The sequence below is a fragment of the Stenella coeruleoalba genome (genome assembly GCF_951394435.1).
Source record: "Stenella coeruleoalba genome assembly, chromosome: 8".
Taxonomy (NCBI): domain Eukaryota; kingdom Metazoa; phylum Chordata; class Mammalia; order Artiodactyla; family Delphinidae; genus Stenella; species Stenella coeruleoalba.
This window is the reverse complement of record NC_137154.1, coordinates 49,485,555-49,504,175: the sequence shown is the minus strand read 5'-3', so window position 1 is coordinate 49,504,175 and position 18,621 is coordinate 49,485,555. Positions and strand designations below refer to the sequence as shown.

The 18,621-nt window shown below is 38.9% G+C and overlaps 1 protein-coding gene across 1 annotated transcript in view; it reads right to left on the bottom strand.

Annotated features, from left to right (window-relative positions):
• Nucleotides 1-18,621, bottom strand: part of RNF121 (ring finger protein 121) — an 81,097-nt gene that overhangs the window by 20,894 nt on the left and 41,582 nt on the right. The window lies entirely within an intron of this gene.

Sequence of the window (18,621 nt, the reverse complement as noted above, 5' to 3'; positions counted from 1 at the left end):
TTTTGGATAAAGGCACATCCTAGTGACCCAAGTTAGAAATCTGGGACCGTGCTTGACACCAACCTTTTACCCCCCCACCCGACTGTTTATTGTACATATTCTTTCCTTTACATGTGAGCCCTTGCTACCCCTTACCTGGCTGACTATGACCTCTTTGTTAAGTCTCCTTGCATTCAGTGTCTCCCCCTCCAATCTATCCTTCCCAGGAGCACACAGTCTTGAAGTATGTCATCCCCCTGCTTAGAACCCTCTAAGGGTCCCCAGTCTACAGGATAAGATTCAACATCCTTAGACTCAACATCCTTAGACAGGCAGTCAAATTCCCCACAATGGAGCCCCAAACTACTATTTCAAGGACCACCTCCTACCATTCCCCATGCCTGTAGTCAGGTTGTTCCCCTCAGGGCAAAATATCCTTCCCATCTGTCTTTTGGCCTGAGGGTATCACATCCAAGACAAACAAAGGCTTCAGTCTCCCTTCTAGGCAGAATAAATCATGACTTCCTATTGCTCCAAACGCATTTTCTTTTCTACCATCATTACAGTGCTTACCTAGAGTATGAGACTGGATTCAAATTCGTTCTCTAGCTTACTGTAACCTCCTTGAGAGCAGTGACAAGGCCACACTCATCTGATTCCTCTGTGCTAGGAAACTGTCTGGCCCATGACAGATCCTCAGTGAATTTAGATAAATGAGGGGAAAGCAAGACTAGAACCCTAAGAGGGAAGCACATTTGTTTCAAAGAGCATCTATTTTACTTTCCCTCCTTCATATCTTTACCTCAGACTTGTTAGCTACAGAGTTCCAAATGTATAAAACAATTCTAAGTCAGAAGTTTGGACCAATCACGAGTCTTCTGCTCTCCAATGTCTCCTAACTCCCTCCCGCAACCACCCAATTTTTACTAGATGTCACTCTTCTCAGGTGAATAGCAGGTGTAAAAACAGATAATTAGCACTTAATAGAGGCTTTCTTCTTGGTAGCATTAAATGAAATGAAAGAATTTTTTTTTAAAAAAAGGGGGGGGTGGCTATAGAGAGGAAAATATTAGCTAGTTTCCTAAAGTTCCACAGAAGAGAAAACTTTTTTTTTTTTTTTTTTGGTACGTGGGCCTCTCACTGTTGTGGCCTCTCCCGTCGCGGAGCACAGGCTCCGGACGCGCAGGCTCAGCGGCCATGGCTCATGGGGCCCAGCCGCTCCAGGGCATGTGGGATCTTCCCGGACCGGGGCACGAACCCATGTCCCCTGCATTGGCAGGCGGACTCTCAACCACTGCGCCACCAGGGAAGCCCCCAGAAGAGAAAACTTTTGAGAAACTATTTACTCTTGGGGATTTCTAGACTAGTCTGCCCAGTCCAAATATAATGTGAGTCTCATATGTAAGTTTAAGTTTTCTAGGGGGGAAAGCAGGAAGGAGGCGGGGAGTCGTGGTGGGATGAATTGGGAGACTGACATATATACACGAATATGTATAAAATAGATAACTAGTAAGAACCTGCTGTATAAAAATAAATAAATAAAGTTAAAAAAGAAATAAATTGATGGAGAGGGTGTGGAGAAAAGGGAACCCTACTACACTGTTGGTGGGAATATAAATTGGTAAAGCCACTATAAAAAAATAAATAAGTTTTCTAGTAGCTATGTTAAAAAAAAAAGTAAAAAGAAACAGATGATCTTAATTTTAATAATATATTTTATTTAACCCAATATATCTAAAATATTACTGTTTCAAGATGTAGTCAATATAAAACTATCTATGAAATATTTTACTTTTTTTTTTGTACTATGGCTTTAAAATCCGATGTTTATTTTATATTTACAGTATATCTCAAAAGAGACCAGTCACATTTCCAGTGTTCAGCTGTCACATGGGACTGGTGGTTACAACACTGGATAGTGCAGCTTAAAGCATCTTTTTAGTGTTAAGCTGTCTGTAGCTACTACTCTCTCATAGACTGCTCTGTGGCAAGAAAAAGCGTTAGTTTTTTAGTGTTATTTTACATATTAAAAAAAAAGAGAGAGACAGTGGAAGAAAATGGTGAGCAGCCAATTTGCTTTAGAGCTTCCAGTGCTGTGTGCCCACTGGTCAGCGAACAATGTAGTCTCAGTACCAATTCCACTGTACAGCAACCTGCAGTTGACTCTGAATGAAGTGTTCTAAAATATTCTGGCCTTACAAAAAAAAGTGTGAAAAGCACCAGGATGTACTAACGGCTACCCAAATAATGTTCCAGGTGACATTCTAGGAGATACTTGGAGACCAGGAAAAGACATCACAGATTATTTAAACTAGGGGATAAGGCAACCAGAATCGTGACACTAAAAGGGGGGTAGATGAAGGTGGGTATGGAAAGAAGGGCTACAGGCAGGGTCTTTAGCCTTCACATTGTTTGCTTTAACAGGCTCATGGGGGTGTTTACAAAACAGTAGGCCCAGAAACTAGAGAAGAATTAAATCACATGGCCTGGTCACATGTGTCCGCTCTGAGAAAGAACAGGAATTCCTATCTCCTTTGAGGTTTTCCCAAAAGTTGGCTGTTACATAAAAACCACCAGCCTGCCCTAATAGCCTCTTTCCCACTCCCCATCAATCACCAATAGCATGTTCTGGGGGGGGAATCCAGTCAAGATAATTTTCCCTATGTGAGCTGCAGCTCTGCATATTTTGGGTGTGGTGAGAGGCAGAGGACCTGGATTCTATTCTGGGTTGAACAAAGACATAATTAGGAGTAAGTCTGGGCATCGGTGTAAAATGAATGGAAAATCTTGCCTCATTTTGTAACGTTCGGGCTTGAAACTTTAAGGGTGTAAAGCTACTCAACTTACACATCATGAAAGATAAGAGAGGAGGCGGGTGGGTAGGAAAGGGAAGAAAGGAAGGAGATTTAGGGACAGGATTAGGCTCTTTGAAACCAGATGGCCCAGTAGAAGCCCAGCAAACCTGGATTCTAGTTCTGTTCTGATTCCAACTCAGTAGGTAACCCTAAGGAGGGCCTTCCTCCTTAAAGGAAGGGTTTGACTTGATTTTCAAACTCCTTCAAGCTCTAGCACGCTAAGGTTCTGTTAAGCAGCCCTGTATCTCAGACTTCCTGGGAGAGTGAAGGCAGCCTTCACTCATTCATCCAAGTACTTACTTTGCACTTCATGAGAAGAGGAATGCAGAAATAAATAAACATGACCTCTAGTTCGTCCCTGTCTTCAAGGAGCTAACAGTCTAGCAGCAGGAGAATAACATAGATCAAACCCATATTTTAATGATTCTATGAATCCTTACACCCTTTCTAAAGAAGAAGTACAAACAGACATCATTAAAGAGCAAATAAACAAAGCAGAATGCAATAATATAGTGAAAAGAACAGTAATTTTAGAATTAAAGAGTTCTAGATATGAATCCCAATACGGCTATTTACTGTGTTACCTTAGGCAAGTCACTTAACTCTGACAGCCTGTTTTCTGAACTGTAAATGAGGTAAACAGTACCTACTCTCATCAGGCTATATAGGTCATGGGAGTTAATGCATGGAAAACTTTTAGAACAGTACCCAACAAGGCAAGCATTCAATATAAGTAATATAATAAATATAATTTAAGGATTCAATATAATAGCTCTTATATTTCAATAGCAGCAATGTATATAAAACAACAAGCATAGTTGCATAGTAAGCATTAAGTAAATGAGAGCTCTTATTATGGCTTCACATGATCAAAAATGAATAAAGCCACATATATAAGGGAGCAAAGATTGCAATGAGATAACCAAAATAATCAACATATTAAAGGTGGTGGGGTTATAGCAATTTCTTTATAATGTTTAATTTGTCCTTTCCAGGAAAAATAAATGATCCAAAAACCCAAACCAAGGATTTGAAGCCATTTTCAGGTATCGAGACGCTCTGTGCCAGGGCGGCTTGAAAGTCAGATTCTCTTCAAGGCCTGGAAAGCAGCTGCTGGGGTGAGAGCTCAGTGCCTGACAAGCAGCAGGCAGAGGGGCTGTGTGAACACAATAGTCTACTATGGGGGAAAATGGTAAGTTACAATTTTGCCTGGTTAATTTACTTGTGTCTACTGTAGTATTTATTGGCATTCTACTTAATAAATAAATTGAAGCTTCCTCATTAAGGAAGGCATTTTTAATGGCTAGCTTGGCAATAAATGGCTGAAAGTTACTCAAGATTCTCAGAGCAACAGCAGGAACTCTGGTGCCACCTGGTGGCGACACATTTGGTTCGACAGTTTGCTCAACCAAGTGCCTGTACTTGATGCTGTGAAAGGCACAAAATAATGGGAAGCCGTGGCCCTAACTTCTCTTCCAGAATTTGGGGTGATGAGATATAAATGCATGAATTGGGCAGCCATGCAAAGCATCAAGCACTGCTATGGGAGTTCAGAGGAGAGATGTAGCAGTGTGGTCAGGAGCTGTCAAGGGGAGACTGACTGGAAATGGCAGAGCTCTGGTTCTGAAGGAGGCTTCATTATGGCGTGTGCGCGTGCATGTGCATGTGTGCGTGTGTGTGTGTGTGTGTGTGTGTGTGTGTGTGTGTGTGTGTGTGTGTGTGTGTGTGTGTGTGTGTGTGTGTAAGCCACTCATCCTTCTCTCCCTGAATCTGAAAATATGAAGCTGAAGTGAAGACTAGCCTGAAACTCACTCACTGATTCATTCAGCAAACATTTGCTGAGGAACAATCCCAGCTTCTCTGATCTGGAAGATAAGAATAACAACATCCCACTTCTCTCTCCACAAGGCTACACAGTTGAGATGATGATGTTAGATGCTAACAGTAAGAGCTAGCCCAATTTAAATGGACTGTCTTTGTTTTAGATTTCTTTCATCTCAGAAACCGTAATTCACGAAAAGTCAAAAAAGAGCTCTCAGATCACATCCTTCTCTGGGCACCAGCTCCCCTGTTAGTGTGCTGATGTTTGGCACTTCCGACTTCTGGCATTCTCATCACTTCTATATCTTCCTATGTTATGGGGGCAGGGCCACCCACCGTGCTTGGCTGAAGAGGAATACTGAGGGTGAAACGAAAATGACAAGCCCAGGTAGCTGAACAAAGTCAGAGACTCACAGCTTGAATCAGCATGAAAAAAATGCTGATAAATGGACAGAAATCAATTGGAAGAAGGTGTCTAGGATATGCTCTACAGCTCTGGTCAATATTTTCATAAATGATTTGGATGAAAATACAAAGGATCTGCTTACCACACTGTGAATAGTACAAAGCTTGGGAAGGAGAGAGGAGCAAGGCAGTGAACATGGGAAACAGAAACAAGATCCAAAATGAATAAAGCTCATTCCTAGAGTTCTTCTAGCTCTAACATGCTGTGACCTGAGAAGCTGAAATGAAGAACCAAAACCTTACAATGAAACCTCACCAACTACCCAAGTATAGGTTGGGGAAGGAGTGGCTTAACAGCAGCTCATGTGAAACAGATCTAGGGGTTTCACCTGACTACAACTTGCCAGGGAATATACGCCAACAGGGCCATTACCAAAAAAGCCAAGGCAACACTACGCTGTTTAACTAAGAATAAACCCAGAATGAAGGAGGCAGCAGCTCTACCATTCTCTGCTCTGTCAAAGCAAACTTGGGCCCTGAGATCAGGTATTAGGACCACAATGTAGAAAGAACAGTGATGAATAAGCATGACCACAACGGAGCAGCCAGGATTACAAAGGGTTTGGAAACCAAATCACATAAGGAAGAGCTGAAGGCACTGGCATATTAGGCCTGGACAAAACTACAGGAAGGCATGGCTATTATCTGAAGATCATCCAGAGGCCCAGCAAGCAGATATAATAGCACAGTTTCTGTGACCTGGTAAGACCCCACATATTGCTGGAATATTCTACAGGGCAGAAACTTGGTTGGCAATTACCTCCTACCACACCCCTGGCAAATGGTCACACATGCCTACCACATGAAGCAGGCATTCCAATGATAACAAATGCACTAGATAGTTCTTTCCTGGTGCTGACCTGAAAAAAAATCTGCCTTTGCCTCCTCCTTCTGCCTCTGGGTCAAACTCTTGTCCTTCAGAGAAGCACAGAGTAAATTTACTCCCTATTTCTTATGCTTACTCTCCTAATTTTATGTCTTTTTTTTCCCAGGTCTTCTCCTCTCCAGGCAGAAGAGTCACTCAAGCAGTCATTTAATAAACATTTACTGGACACCAGGCTAAGGACTGGGGAATTCAAAGATAAAATACAAAACCGCCTCAAGAAGAAGTCTACTGAGGAGAAACAAATAACTATAATCCAAAATGATAAGTGCTATAATGGAGTAGGCCCTGGTAGCCAAGGAAGTAGAGTAGAGGTGCTTCACTCAACGTGGAGGAATCAAGCAAGGCTTCCTGAAGAAAGGAACCTACCATCTCCGTCCTGATGGTCCAATAGGTGCAGGTGGAGAAAGGTATCATGATGCAGGGACATGGTATACCTGAGAGAGTACAACTAGTACCCGAGGGAGGTGTGAGAAATGAGCCTAAAGAGGCAGGCAAGGCTCAGAGGAGGCTGATCACACTTAGGAGTTTTTATTATATTCTGAGGAGAAAAGTTTTCCTTTCTCTTAAGAAGTGGATTACAGCCCTTTACCATCTTAGCATTCTCTAGCCACATTCTAGTAACCCTCTTAACGTCTTGGTCTGAGAAAAATCTATAGAACTTTAAAGATTTCCAGGTAGGAGATTTTGCCACTCATCCATTCCAGGAGGAAACAGCAGTTTAGGGGATAGGAGTCTGAAAAGATACTATATTTGGTAACAAACAGACATGATGAAAGCTTCTCCTTGGAGATCTTTAAAAATAGGATACTTTTCCAGGCATAAACTTACTCCTTCCCCTAACATCCCTGAGGGAGCTAAGGAGCAAGTAAGATTAGATTCTCTGAATAGATGATGAAAACTGAGCTACATAGAGAAGCCAAACAGCAAGTGTGGCCTGGGCTAGGCTGCCAATCCAGATCTTCTGTCTCCCAAGTTCTGCCTCCCAGCATCAGTCACTAAGCTGGGGGGGAAACCCTGAGGAAGCAAGACAATGTAGAGCCAAGGGAGGTAGTTGTGAAACTACCTGAAATCCAAGAAAAGGACTTGGGCAAAAATTATTAAAGGAAAAATCAGGGGAGTTGAAAACAGAAATGACCATGGCAGAACTGACAACAATTTCCTGAAGCTTTTGGAAACCTCAAAAAATGGTTGAGTACTCTATGGAAAAGAGCACTTAACCAAGAACCAGATTTTACATCTGGCTCTCCAGACGTAAATTTAAAGGTCACGTGCTCCTGATAAATCACTTCAGGATTCTGCACTTTGGTTTACTAATCTGAAAAATGGAGACAAATCCCTATCCTATCTTATAAAGCTATTTGTTGTGAGGTTCCAAAGAGAGAACAGATGAGAAAAGTATTTTTTTTAAATCAACAAATTCAAAACTCTAAGCAGTTTAAGGTATTATTACTATTGTTGCTGAAAAGAACAGTACCTGAAATTTAAATACAGAAAACCGTAAGATCACTTGTTCCCAACAGCAGTTAATTTAGACTAAGTTTCTCTTCTTTTAAAGTGAAGTTTCTTTTCTTTGAACTCCTAAATTACAGAGAGAAGTTTGATACTTTTCACAGTGAAACCAGTAGGTTGGCATACTTGCTCATAATCAATCTCATGGCTGGCAACATCCATGCTGCTCTAGGTCCTAGAGTCTAGGACAGTGTTTCTCACTGGGAGTGAATTTTCTCCCCAGGGGACATCTGGCAATGTCTGGGGACATTTTTGGTTGTCACAATTGGGGGAGGGGTGTTACCAGCCATCTATCTGGTGGGTAGAGGCCAGGGCTGCTGCTACTGCTAAACATCCTACAATGTACAGGATAGCCCCTCGAAAAAATAATCATTTGGCCAATATGTTAATAGTCTCCCTACTGAGAAACCTGGTCTAGGAGAATAGAGCTAGTGTTTTTCTACTTAGCGGTCATGGGTGCCCAATGGAAGGCTGGGCCACCAACCAGCACTAGTGAAGAACAGAAAATTTCATTCAGTTTGAGAGAAACAGAGCCTTATCAATTAATTCCATCATTTCTTGGCATGCCATAAGAAGCATTTTTTGGAAAGCTCTGACAGCTAATCTCAAACAGCTCATATTTCTCTCCTTTACACAACATTCTTGTGGGAGTTGTTTTGTTTTGGTTCTTTTTTATTCCCATTCCTCACTCCACAGACATTCTAATGTGTTTAATATGTATATTTTTGATTAATTAATTGGCACTGTGTTGTGTATCTTTCAGTTTGTTACTTTTTCCACTCCGTACTATGCTTTTAAGGTCCACAAGTTGTTATGGGTACACAGTGTCATGATATGCATCCACCACATTTTGCCCATTAACTCAGAGACAGGTATCTAGATTGCCCACAACTCTTCAATTAACTGCCAGACTTAACATTTAAATGAACACCCTCTCATATATCCTGTTAGGATATGTCACAAGACATGTATATATTCCATCTGATTGAACAGTGCCATGCTGCTCTCCACAATGCCTGCAACAGGCTTCACAGCCACGAAGAATGCATGGGAGTTCCTACAGCCTCTGATCCATGCCAATACTTGTAAATATCTGGCTTTCTAGTTTCTAGCCAATCGAATAAATTGATAATTCATTGCTGTTTTAATGTTCATTTCTCTAACTACTAATGACTTTGAGCATCTCTTCTTGATGGACTTTTGGATTTCCTCTCCTGTAAACTGCCCGTTCATACTCTTTGCCTATTTTTCTACTGGAGCTGCTGTCTTTCCTTTGTTGATTTGTAGGAGTTACTTCATATAGTCTAGATACTAATCTACTGTCAGTTTTAATCATTATTAATCTCTCATTCTGTTATCAGCTAACTTTGCCTATAGTATCCTTTAGCCAACAAAAATCCTTAATCTTAATATAATCAAATTTATCAAATCTTTCTTATTAGCCTATACATTTTTCATTAACTTCATAATTTTGCCTTTCATAATTAGATCTTTAATCTATCTTTAGTTCCTTTTTGTATGCAGTGTTATATAGGAATTTAGTTTTAATTTTTCTCTATATGGCGAGCCAGTTTTCTCAACACAATCTACTTAACAATGATTATTTTCTTCACTGATTGATGATTACATCTTTAGTGTATATTAAGTTCCCATTATACAAGGATTTATCTCTGAGATCTTCACTCTCTTCCATTGGTCTATTTGTCTATTCCTTATAGTATGTCTTAATATCTGGTAAGGTCCCTGTCTTGGGAACTGCTTTCTTTCTTGCCTTTATTTTTGAACTTCTAGTAGAGAAAAAAAATTAATCAGAATCTCTGGTTAATGAATATTCTCATCGTTAGTCTATGCATAGACCACTTTTGTTTTAATTTTTAAAAATTATTTTTGGGAGTTCCCTGGTGGTCCAGTGGTTAGGACTCAGCGCTTTCACTGCTGTGGCCTGGGTTCAATTCCCTGGTTGGGGAACTAAGATCCCACAAGCTGTGCAACATGGCCAAAAAAAACTTAATTGTGGTTAAAAAAAAACCCACATAAAATTTACCATCTTAACCATTTTCAAAAGTGTAGAGTTAAGTAGCGGTAAGTACATTCACACTGCTGCGCAACAGATCTCCAGAACTTTTTCATCTTGCCAAACCTGAAACTCTGTACCCATTAAACAACAACTTCCCAATCCCACCCACCCCCAGCCCATGGCAACCACCATTCTACGTTCTCTCTGTATGAATCTGACTACTCTAGGTACCTCATATAAGTGGAAGTATTTGTCTTTTTATGACCAGCTTATTTCACTTAGCATAATGTCCCAAAGGTTCATTTATGTGAAGCAGTGACAGGATTTATTTCCTTTTCAAGTTAATTATTATTTAATTATATAACAAATACTGAACCCACCATCCAACATAAGAACTGAAACACCTAAACGTACTTATATTTAGCTACGTCCTCTTCTTCTCTATCCTATCCTCCAGTTCTCCATCCAACATCAGCCTTATCCTGAATCTTGATTTTATCATTCCCTTGCTTTTTAAAATATGATCTTATCACTCACATATATATTTCTAAAACATTGTTTAGTTTTCATTGTTTTTAGCTTTCTATAAAAGGTATAAAGTTATAAGTACTCTTCTGGGACTTTTTTCACTCAATATTATATTGCTAAGATTCATCCTTACCATGATTTGTAACTATAGTTAAGTATTTTTGTGTTATTCTATATATTTATATATGCATTATTTTATAAGTTATATCCATTGTGAAAATATATCACAACTAACCTATCCACTCACCTATATATGGGTATTGGGGTCATTTTCAAGTTTTTGCTATTACAAATAGTGCTGATAGGAAAATTCTGGTACATCCTCCCTCCTGGGATGCATGTGCAAACTTTTCTCTTGGCATATATCTAGGAATTAAACTCCTGGGTCATAGGGAATGTGAATATCCAACTTTATAAACTCTTTTTCAAAGTGATTTCTCGATGAAACAATATTAACTGACTACTAACAATATTAACAATATTAACTGACTACTGACTAGCACGGGGCTAAAAAGGATCAAAGAATATTTGCTAATTGAACAAACAAACAAACAGACATCAGGGAAGAGTGAAGGAGAGCATAGGAGTCAGAGGGACTGGACGTGAATCCTGACTCTGCTAATCATTGGTTGAGTGGGGCTCAGTAATCTCTTTGAGCTTTAGTTTCTTGATCCATACAATGACAAAGATTAAATTACCCACCACAGAGCAAAATACTTGGCACATTATGAAGTACTCAATAAACGGTAGCTGGTATTATTAATTATGTTTATGCAATAGTGAAGTTCATACTTTAGTGATGGCCCAACTATATTTCTGCTCTGCTTCTCCTCCCTGAAGCCCATCTTCAGCCTAGAGCAGATTTGAATTTCAAGGTGAGGGGGTCCCTTAAGAACTAAAAACTTGCAGTTACAGCAAGTACCTAAAATTTGTTTAGGCAGGGAGAAGAACTTCAGATGCACCAGGATGGAAAACAAGGAATACCAAATGGGCCATCCAAACAGAACAGCAAATAACAGAATCCTCAGCCCTCAGGGTGGTTCATAAATCTAGTCTACAAAAATTTCTGTACCAATGCTACAAATAAAATCAGATAGCAATCTGAGGAAAGATACCTGCAACACGTATGACAAAAGGTTTATTCATAATATACAAAGAGCTGTTATAAATCAATAAGAAACATTCCAAAAGAATCCTAAGCAAGGAAAGAAAATATGACCAAATACACCAAGTGGTTCAACTGTGAATAACATTTATATGTCACAATAATGTAAATAGGGAATATTTATTTAACTAAAAACTGGGAGGAAAAGTGTGTATGTGATGGGTATAATGTAGCAGTATAAGATAATTACCACCTTCCATGGTAGAAAGACAAAAGGAAAATTATATATATGTGTGTGTGTGTGTATATATATATATGTGTGTGTGTGTGTGTGTGTGAGTGTATGTGTAATCATGTTACTTAAAAATATAGAGGTCAGGATCAGAAAACAACTAAAAAAAGTTTAAAGTGGTTGCCACTGAAATAATAATCAGGGATGGATAGAGATAGGCAGAGGGCTGATGTGTTTTGCTTTTTAAACCTTACAGAACTTCTTGACTTTTTTGTTTTGTTTTGTTTGTTTGTTTTGGCCACGCTGCAGCTTGTGGGACCTTAGTTCCCCAACCAGAGATCAAACCCGTGCCCCCTGCAGTGGAAGTGTGGGTCCTAACCACTGGACTGCCAGGGAAGTGCCAGAACTACTTGACTTTTATTTATTATATTTTTTATAATTTATTTATTTAATTTATTTATTATTTTTGGTTTGGCTGCGTTGAGTCTTTGCCACTGAGCGCGGGCTTTCTCTAGTTGCAGCGAGTGGGGCTACTCTTTGTTGCGGTGCCCGGGCCTCTCACTGCGATGGCTTCTCCCAATGCGGAGCACGGGCTCCAGGCACACAGGCCTCAGCAGTTGCGGCTCATGGGCTCTAGAGCGTAGGATCAGCAGTTATGAAGCACAGGCCCAGCTGCTCTGCTGCATGTGGGATCCTCCTGGACCAGGGCTCGAACCCGTGTCCCCTGCATTGGTAGGCAGACTCCCAACTACTGCGCCACCAGGGAAGCCCTACTTGACTTTTAAATTAGGTATTTTCACCCTATTAGATTGACAAAGATTAAAAATACTAAGGATTCTCTATACTCTCTTTAACACTGGGTAATAGCACTGTTTAACACCTCTTGGTGGGATTATAAACTGCTACAACTTTTTTGAAGGGCAGTTTGACAAGATCCATTAATGATTAAATGGCAATTCCACTTGACCAGGCAATTCCATTTCTAGGAATTCATTCTCCAGAAACGCTGGCCCAGCTGTGCAAATTATATATGTAAAAAGTTTACTGAATCATTGTTGCAACTGAGATAAACTGTTAATTAACACGTCTATTAATAGACATAAGTTAAATTTAAAAAAAACAATTTAAAAGAATACTATGCTTTAGTAGTTTAAAAGGATGGCACACATACTAATACGAATAGACATACAAATTAATATGGCTTGTATATCTGAGAGCCAGTACAGGCATACCTTGTTTTATTATATTTTGCTTTACTGCGCTTTGCAGATACTGCAGTTTTTTACAAACTGAAGGCTTGTGGCAACCCTGAGTTGAACACGTCTATCAGCGCCATTTTTCCAACAGTTCATGTCTCTGTGTCACATCTTGGTAATTCTCACAATATTTCAAACTTTTTCATTATTTTTATATTTGTTATGGTGATCGGTGATCAGTGATCTTTGATGTCACTATTGTAATTGTTTTGGGGCACCACAAACTAGGCCATATAAGACAACAAACTTAACAAACGCTGTTTATGTTCTGACTGCTCCACTGACCAGCTATTCCCAATCTCTCTCCCTTTCCCTGGGCTTCCCTATTCCCTGTGACACACAATATTGAAATTAGACCAATTAATAACCCTACAATGACCTCTAAGTGTTCAAGTGAAAGGAGGAGTCACACATCTCTCATTTTAAATCAAAAGCTAGAAATGATTAAGCTCAGTGAGTAGGCATGCTGAAAGCTGAGACAGGCCGAAAGTTAGGCCTCTTGTGTCAGTTAACCCATGTTGTGAATGCAAAGGAAAAGTTCTTGAAGGAAATTAAAAGTGCTACTCCAGTGAACACATGAATGATAAGAAAGCAAAACAGCCTGACTGCTGATATGAAGAAAGTTTCAGTGGTTAGATAAAAGATCAAACCAGCCACAACTTTCCCTTAAGCCAAAACCTAATCCAGAGCAATTCTCTGAAGGCTGAGAGAGGTGAGGAAGCTGCAGAAGAAAAGTTTAAAGCTAGCAGAAGTTGGTTCATAAGGTTTAAGGAAAGAAACCATCTTCACAACATAAAATTGCAAGGTGAAGCAACAAATGCGGATGAAGAAGCTGCAGCAAGTTACCCAGAAGATCTAGCTAAGATGATGAATCAAAGTAGCCACACTAAACAACAGATTTTCAAGCAGATGACATCTATGACTTTCACAGACAGGACAAGTCAGTGCCTGGCTTCAAAGCTTCAAAGGACAAAATGACTCTCTCTTTAGGGGATAATGCACCTGGTGACTTTAAGTTGAAGCCAATGCTCATTTACCATTCCCAAAATCCTAGGGCCCTTAAAAATTATGTTAAATCTACTCTGCCTGTGCTCTATAAGTGGAACAACAAAGCCTGGATGACAGCCCATCAGTTTACAACATGGTTTACTGAATATTTTAAGCCCACTATTGAGTCCTACTGCTCAGAAAAAAAAAAAGAGTCCTTTCAAAATATTACTGCTCACTGACAATGCACCTGATCAACCAAGAGCTGTGATGGAAATGTACAATGAGATTAATGTTGTTTTCATGCCAGCTAACACAACATCCATTCTGCAGCCCATGCATCAAGGAGTAACTTCAACTTTCAAGTCCTGTTATTTAAGAAATACATTTTGTAAAACTACAGCTGCCATAGATATTGATTCCTTGTTTGGATCTGGGCAAAGAAAACTGAAAACGTTCTGGAAAGGATTCACCATACTAGATGCTATTAAGAACATTTACAATTCACTGGAAAGAAGTCAGAATAGCAACATGAACAGGAATTTGGAAGAAATGTAGTCCAACCCTTGTGGATGAATTTGAGGGGTTAAAGACTTTAGTGGAGGAAGTAACTGCAGAAGTGGTAGAAATAGCAAGAGAACTAGAATTAGAAGTAGAGTCTGAATATGTGACTGAATTGCTGCAATCTCATGATAAAACTTTAACAGCTTAAGAGCTGCTTCTTACACATGAGCAAAGAAAGTAGTTTCCTGAGATGGAATCCACTCCTGGTAAAGATGCTGTGAAGACTGTTGAAATGACAACAAAGGATTTAGAATAATACATAAACTTAAGTTGCTAAGGCAGGGTTTGAGAGGATTGACTCCAATTTTGAAAGAAGTTCTACTGTAGGCAAAATGCTATCAAACAGCACTGGGTGCTGCAGAGAAATCATTTGTAAAAGGACAACTGATACAGCAAACTTTATTGTTGTCTTATTTTAAGAAATTGCCACAGCTATTCCAAACTTCAGCAACCACCATCCTGATCAGTCAGCAGCCAACAGCATCTAGGCAAGACCCTCCACCAACAAAAAGACTGACTCAATGAAGGCTCAGATGATAGCATTTTTCAGCAATAAAGTATTTTAAAATTAAGGTACGTACATTGTTTTTTTAGACATAACACTATTGCATACTTAACAGACTACATACAGTGTAAATATAACTTTTATATGCCCTGAGAAACCAAAAATTTTGTGTGACTTACTTTATTGCATATTCACTTTATTGCAATGGTCTGGAACCAAACCCATGATATCTCTGAGGTATGCCTATATTAGGTGGAAAATGTTGCAGAGCCCAATGGATGTCATAAATATCTAAAAATTTATAAATATTAACATATGCATACAAAAAAATCTGCAAGTGTAACAAATGTTTAACAGTGATTCTCTCTGGGCACTTCTGAATTTTTTATAACATGTATAACATTTGTAATGAGAACAAAAACAAAACAAAAACAGAACGATGGGTCTCCCTGGTGGCGCAGTGGTTGAGAGTCCGCCTGCCGATGCAGGGGACACGGGTTTGTGCCCCGGTCCGGAAGGATCCCGCATGCCGCGGAGCGGCTGGGCCCGTGAGCTATGGCCGCTGAACTTGCGCATCCGGTGCCTGTGCTCCGCAACGGGAGAGGCCACAACAGTGAAAGGTCCACGTACCGCCAAAAAAAAACCAGAACGAAACCTCATCCTGTCTCTCGACAGGTCAGCTTTGTCCTCTTAAGAATGAGACAGGCCTTCGCCTCTCTTGGTAATTCGATGATACAGATTTTAGAGCTTAGAGGGAGTACTTAGAAGAAGTCCAGCCAACCATTCCGTAAAACTCACAAAAATCTGCTCCACAACATCCCTGACGGGGTTGTCTAGCCCCTAATAAAACATAGTTGTAATGGGAAGAGCATTCCCTTCTAAGACAGTTCATTCCACTGTGGAACAGCCCTCACTGTTGAAAATTTCTTTATAATACTTAGCCAAAATCTGCATTCTTAAAACTCTCATTCCTTAGCTTTAATTTGGGCCTTTGGAGTTAAACAAAATAACAATAATGAAAAACTATTTTAAAGTTTGAAGAGACATTAGCAATCATCTAGTCTTCAACCCTCACTTTAAAGATGAAACATGAGAATGAGGCGAGGCTAAGAGGGAATAAGTAATTTGCCCAAGGTCCATTGCTAATTAGCAGTGATGCTAGAAATAGATCTTAGATCAAGTGACTCCCACTTCAAGGCTTTTTATACTACACCAAAATTCCATTCCTCAAAAAACAGAAAAGAAGGTAACACTTCCTAACTTATCTATGAGGCCCCATTTTCCTGATACCAAAGCAAGACAAAAATATGACAAGAAAAGTACAAACCAATCTCTGTTATGAATGCAGAGGCAAAAATCCTCAACAAAATACTAGCAAACCAAATCTAGCAGCATATTAAAAGGATTACACACCATGACCACGTAAGATTTATCCCAGGGATGCAGCACATGATCACCTCAATTGATGTAGAAAAAGCATTTGAGGAATTCAACACCCATTCAATGATAAACACACAAACTAGGAATAGAAGGGAATTTCCTCAACATGATAAAGGGCATTTATGAAATATCCACAGCTAACATACTTAAAGATTAAAGACTGAAAGCTTCTCCCCTAAGATCAGGAAAAAGACAAGGATGCCCATCTCACTACTATTATTTAACATTGTACTGGAAGTTTTAGCCAGAGCAATTATGCAAGAAAAGGAAATAAAAGGCATCTAATCGGAAAAAAAGAAGCAAAACAGAGGACATGATTTATATAAAGAAAACCCTAAAGAATCTACACTAAAAAAACTATTGGTTAATAAACAAATTCAGCAAAGTTGCAAAACACAAAATCTACACACAAAAATCAGTTTTATTTCTATATATTAACAATGAACAATCCAAAAAGGAAATTAAGAAAATAATTCCATTCACAATAACATCAAAAAGAACAAAATACTGAGGAATAAATTTGACCAAGGAGATATGGGACTTGTACATTGGAAATTACAAAACATTAATGAAAGAAATTAAAGAAGACTGAAATAAATGAAAAGACAATTAATGCTCATGAAAGTTCATGGAATGGGAAGATTGATATTGCTAACATGGTAATACTCCCTCAAATGATCTACAGATTCAGAGCAATCCTTATCAAAATCACAACTGCCTTTTTTTGCAGAAATGGAAAAACTGATCTTAAAATTAGCATGGAATTGCAAGGGATCTAGAATAGTCAAAGCAATCTTGAAAAGGAACCAGTATGGAGGACTCATGATTCCTAATTTCAGAACTTACTACATTGCTATGGTAATCAAAAGTGTGATACTGGCATTAGTATAGATCTATAGTTCAATGGAATATAACTGAAAGTACAAAAATAAGTGCATACATCTATGGTCAATTGATTTTTGACAATAGTGCTAATAAGACCATTAAATGGAGGAAGAAGTCTCTTCAATAAATGGTGCTAGGACAACTGGATATCCACACGCAAAAAAATAAAGTTAGATCCTTATCTCACACCACTTACAAAAAATTAACTCAAAATGGATCAAAGACCTAAATCCTAAGAGCTAAAAGTATAAAACTCTTCAAAGAAAACACAGGGGAAAATCTTAATAATCTTGGATTTGTCAATGGATTCTTGGACATGACATTAAAAGCATAAGCAACAAAAGAAAAAAATAGGTTTAACAGTACAAACTTGCAACTAGTAGTAAATAAGCCATAGTAGTAAATAAGCCATAGAGATCTAATGCACAGAATAATGAATATGGACAATGATGTTGAACTTTAATGATCAAACTTGCTAACAGACTAGAACTTAGTTATTCCAACCACACTAAAAAGAAAGAATAATTATGTAATGTGATAGAGGTGCTAAATATCACTACAATGGCAATCATGCTATAATATATAAATGTAGCAAATTAACGTTACACACCTTAAATTTACACAATGTTATATGTTAAATATATTCAAAAAAAATTGGATTCACCAAACTTAAAAATGTTTATGCATAAAAGGATACTACTATCAAGAAAGTGAAAAGGCAACCCACAGAACGGGAGAAAATATTCGTAAATCATTATCTAACGACGGTGTAGTATCCAGACTATATAAAGAACTTCTACAATTCAACAACAAAAAGTCAAAAATCTGGGAGTTCCCTGACGATCCAGTGGTTAGGATTTGGCACTTTCACTGTCGTGGCCCAGGTTCAACCCCTAGTCAGGGAACTAAGATCCCAAAAGCTGCACAGAACATCCAAAAAGAAAAAAAAAAAAGACAGAAATCCAATTAAAAAATGGGTAAAGAACGTGAATAGACATTTCTCCAAAAAAGATATACAAATAGCCAATAAAAACATCAAAAGAGGACTTCCTGACGGTCCAGTGGTAAGACTCCGTGCTTCCATTGCAGGGGGTATGGGTTCAATCCCTGGTCAGGGAGCTAAGATCCCACATGCTGCAGTGTGGCCAAAAACAACAACAACAAACCACCAACAACAAAAAAAAACCCAAAACATCAAAAGATGCTCAACACCATTAGGGAAATACAAATCAAACCACAATGAAATCCCACTTTATGCCCACTAGGGTGGCTATAATACAAAAAAAGAAAAAAGGAAGCAAGGAAGCAAGGAAGGAAAAGAAAAAGAAAAATAACAAGTGTTGGCGAGAATGTGGAGAAATTGGAACCCAATATATTGTGAGTTAGAATGTAAAATCCTGCAGCTGCTATAGAAAACCATTTGGCAGTTCCTCAAAAAGTTAAACATAGAGTTACATATGACTCAGCAAATCCACTCCAGGATATACCCAAGAACTGAAAATAGGTGTTCAAATAAAAACTTACAATGAATGTTCCTAGCAACACTATTCAAAATAGCCCAAGGCTTCCCTGGTGGCACAGTGTTTA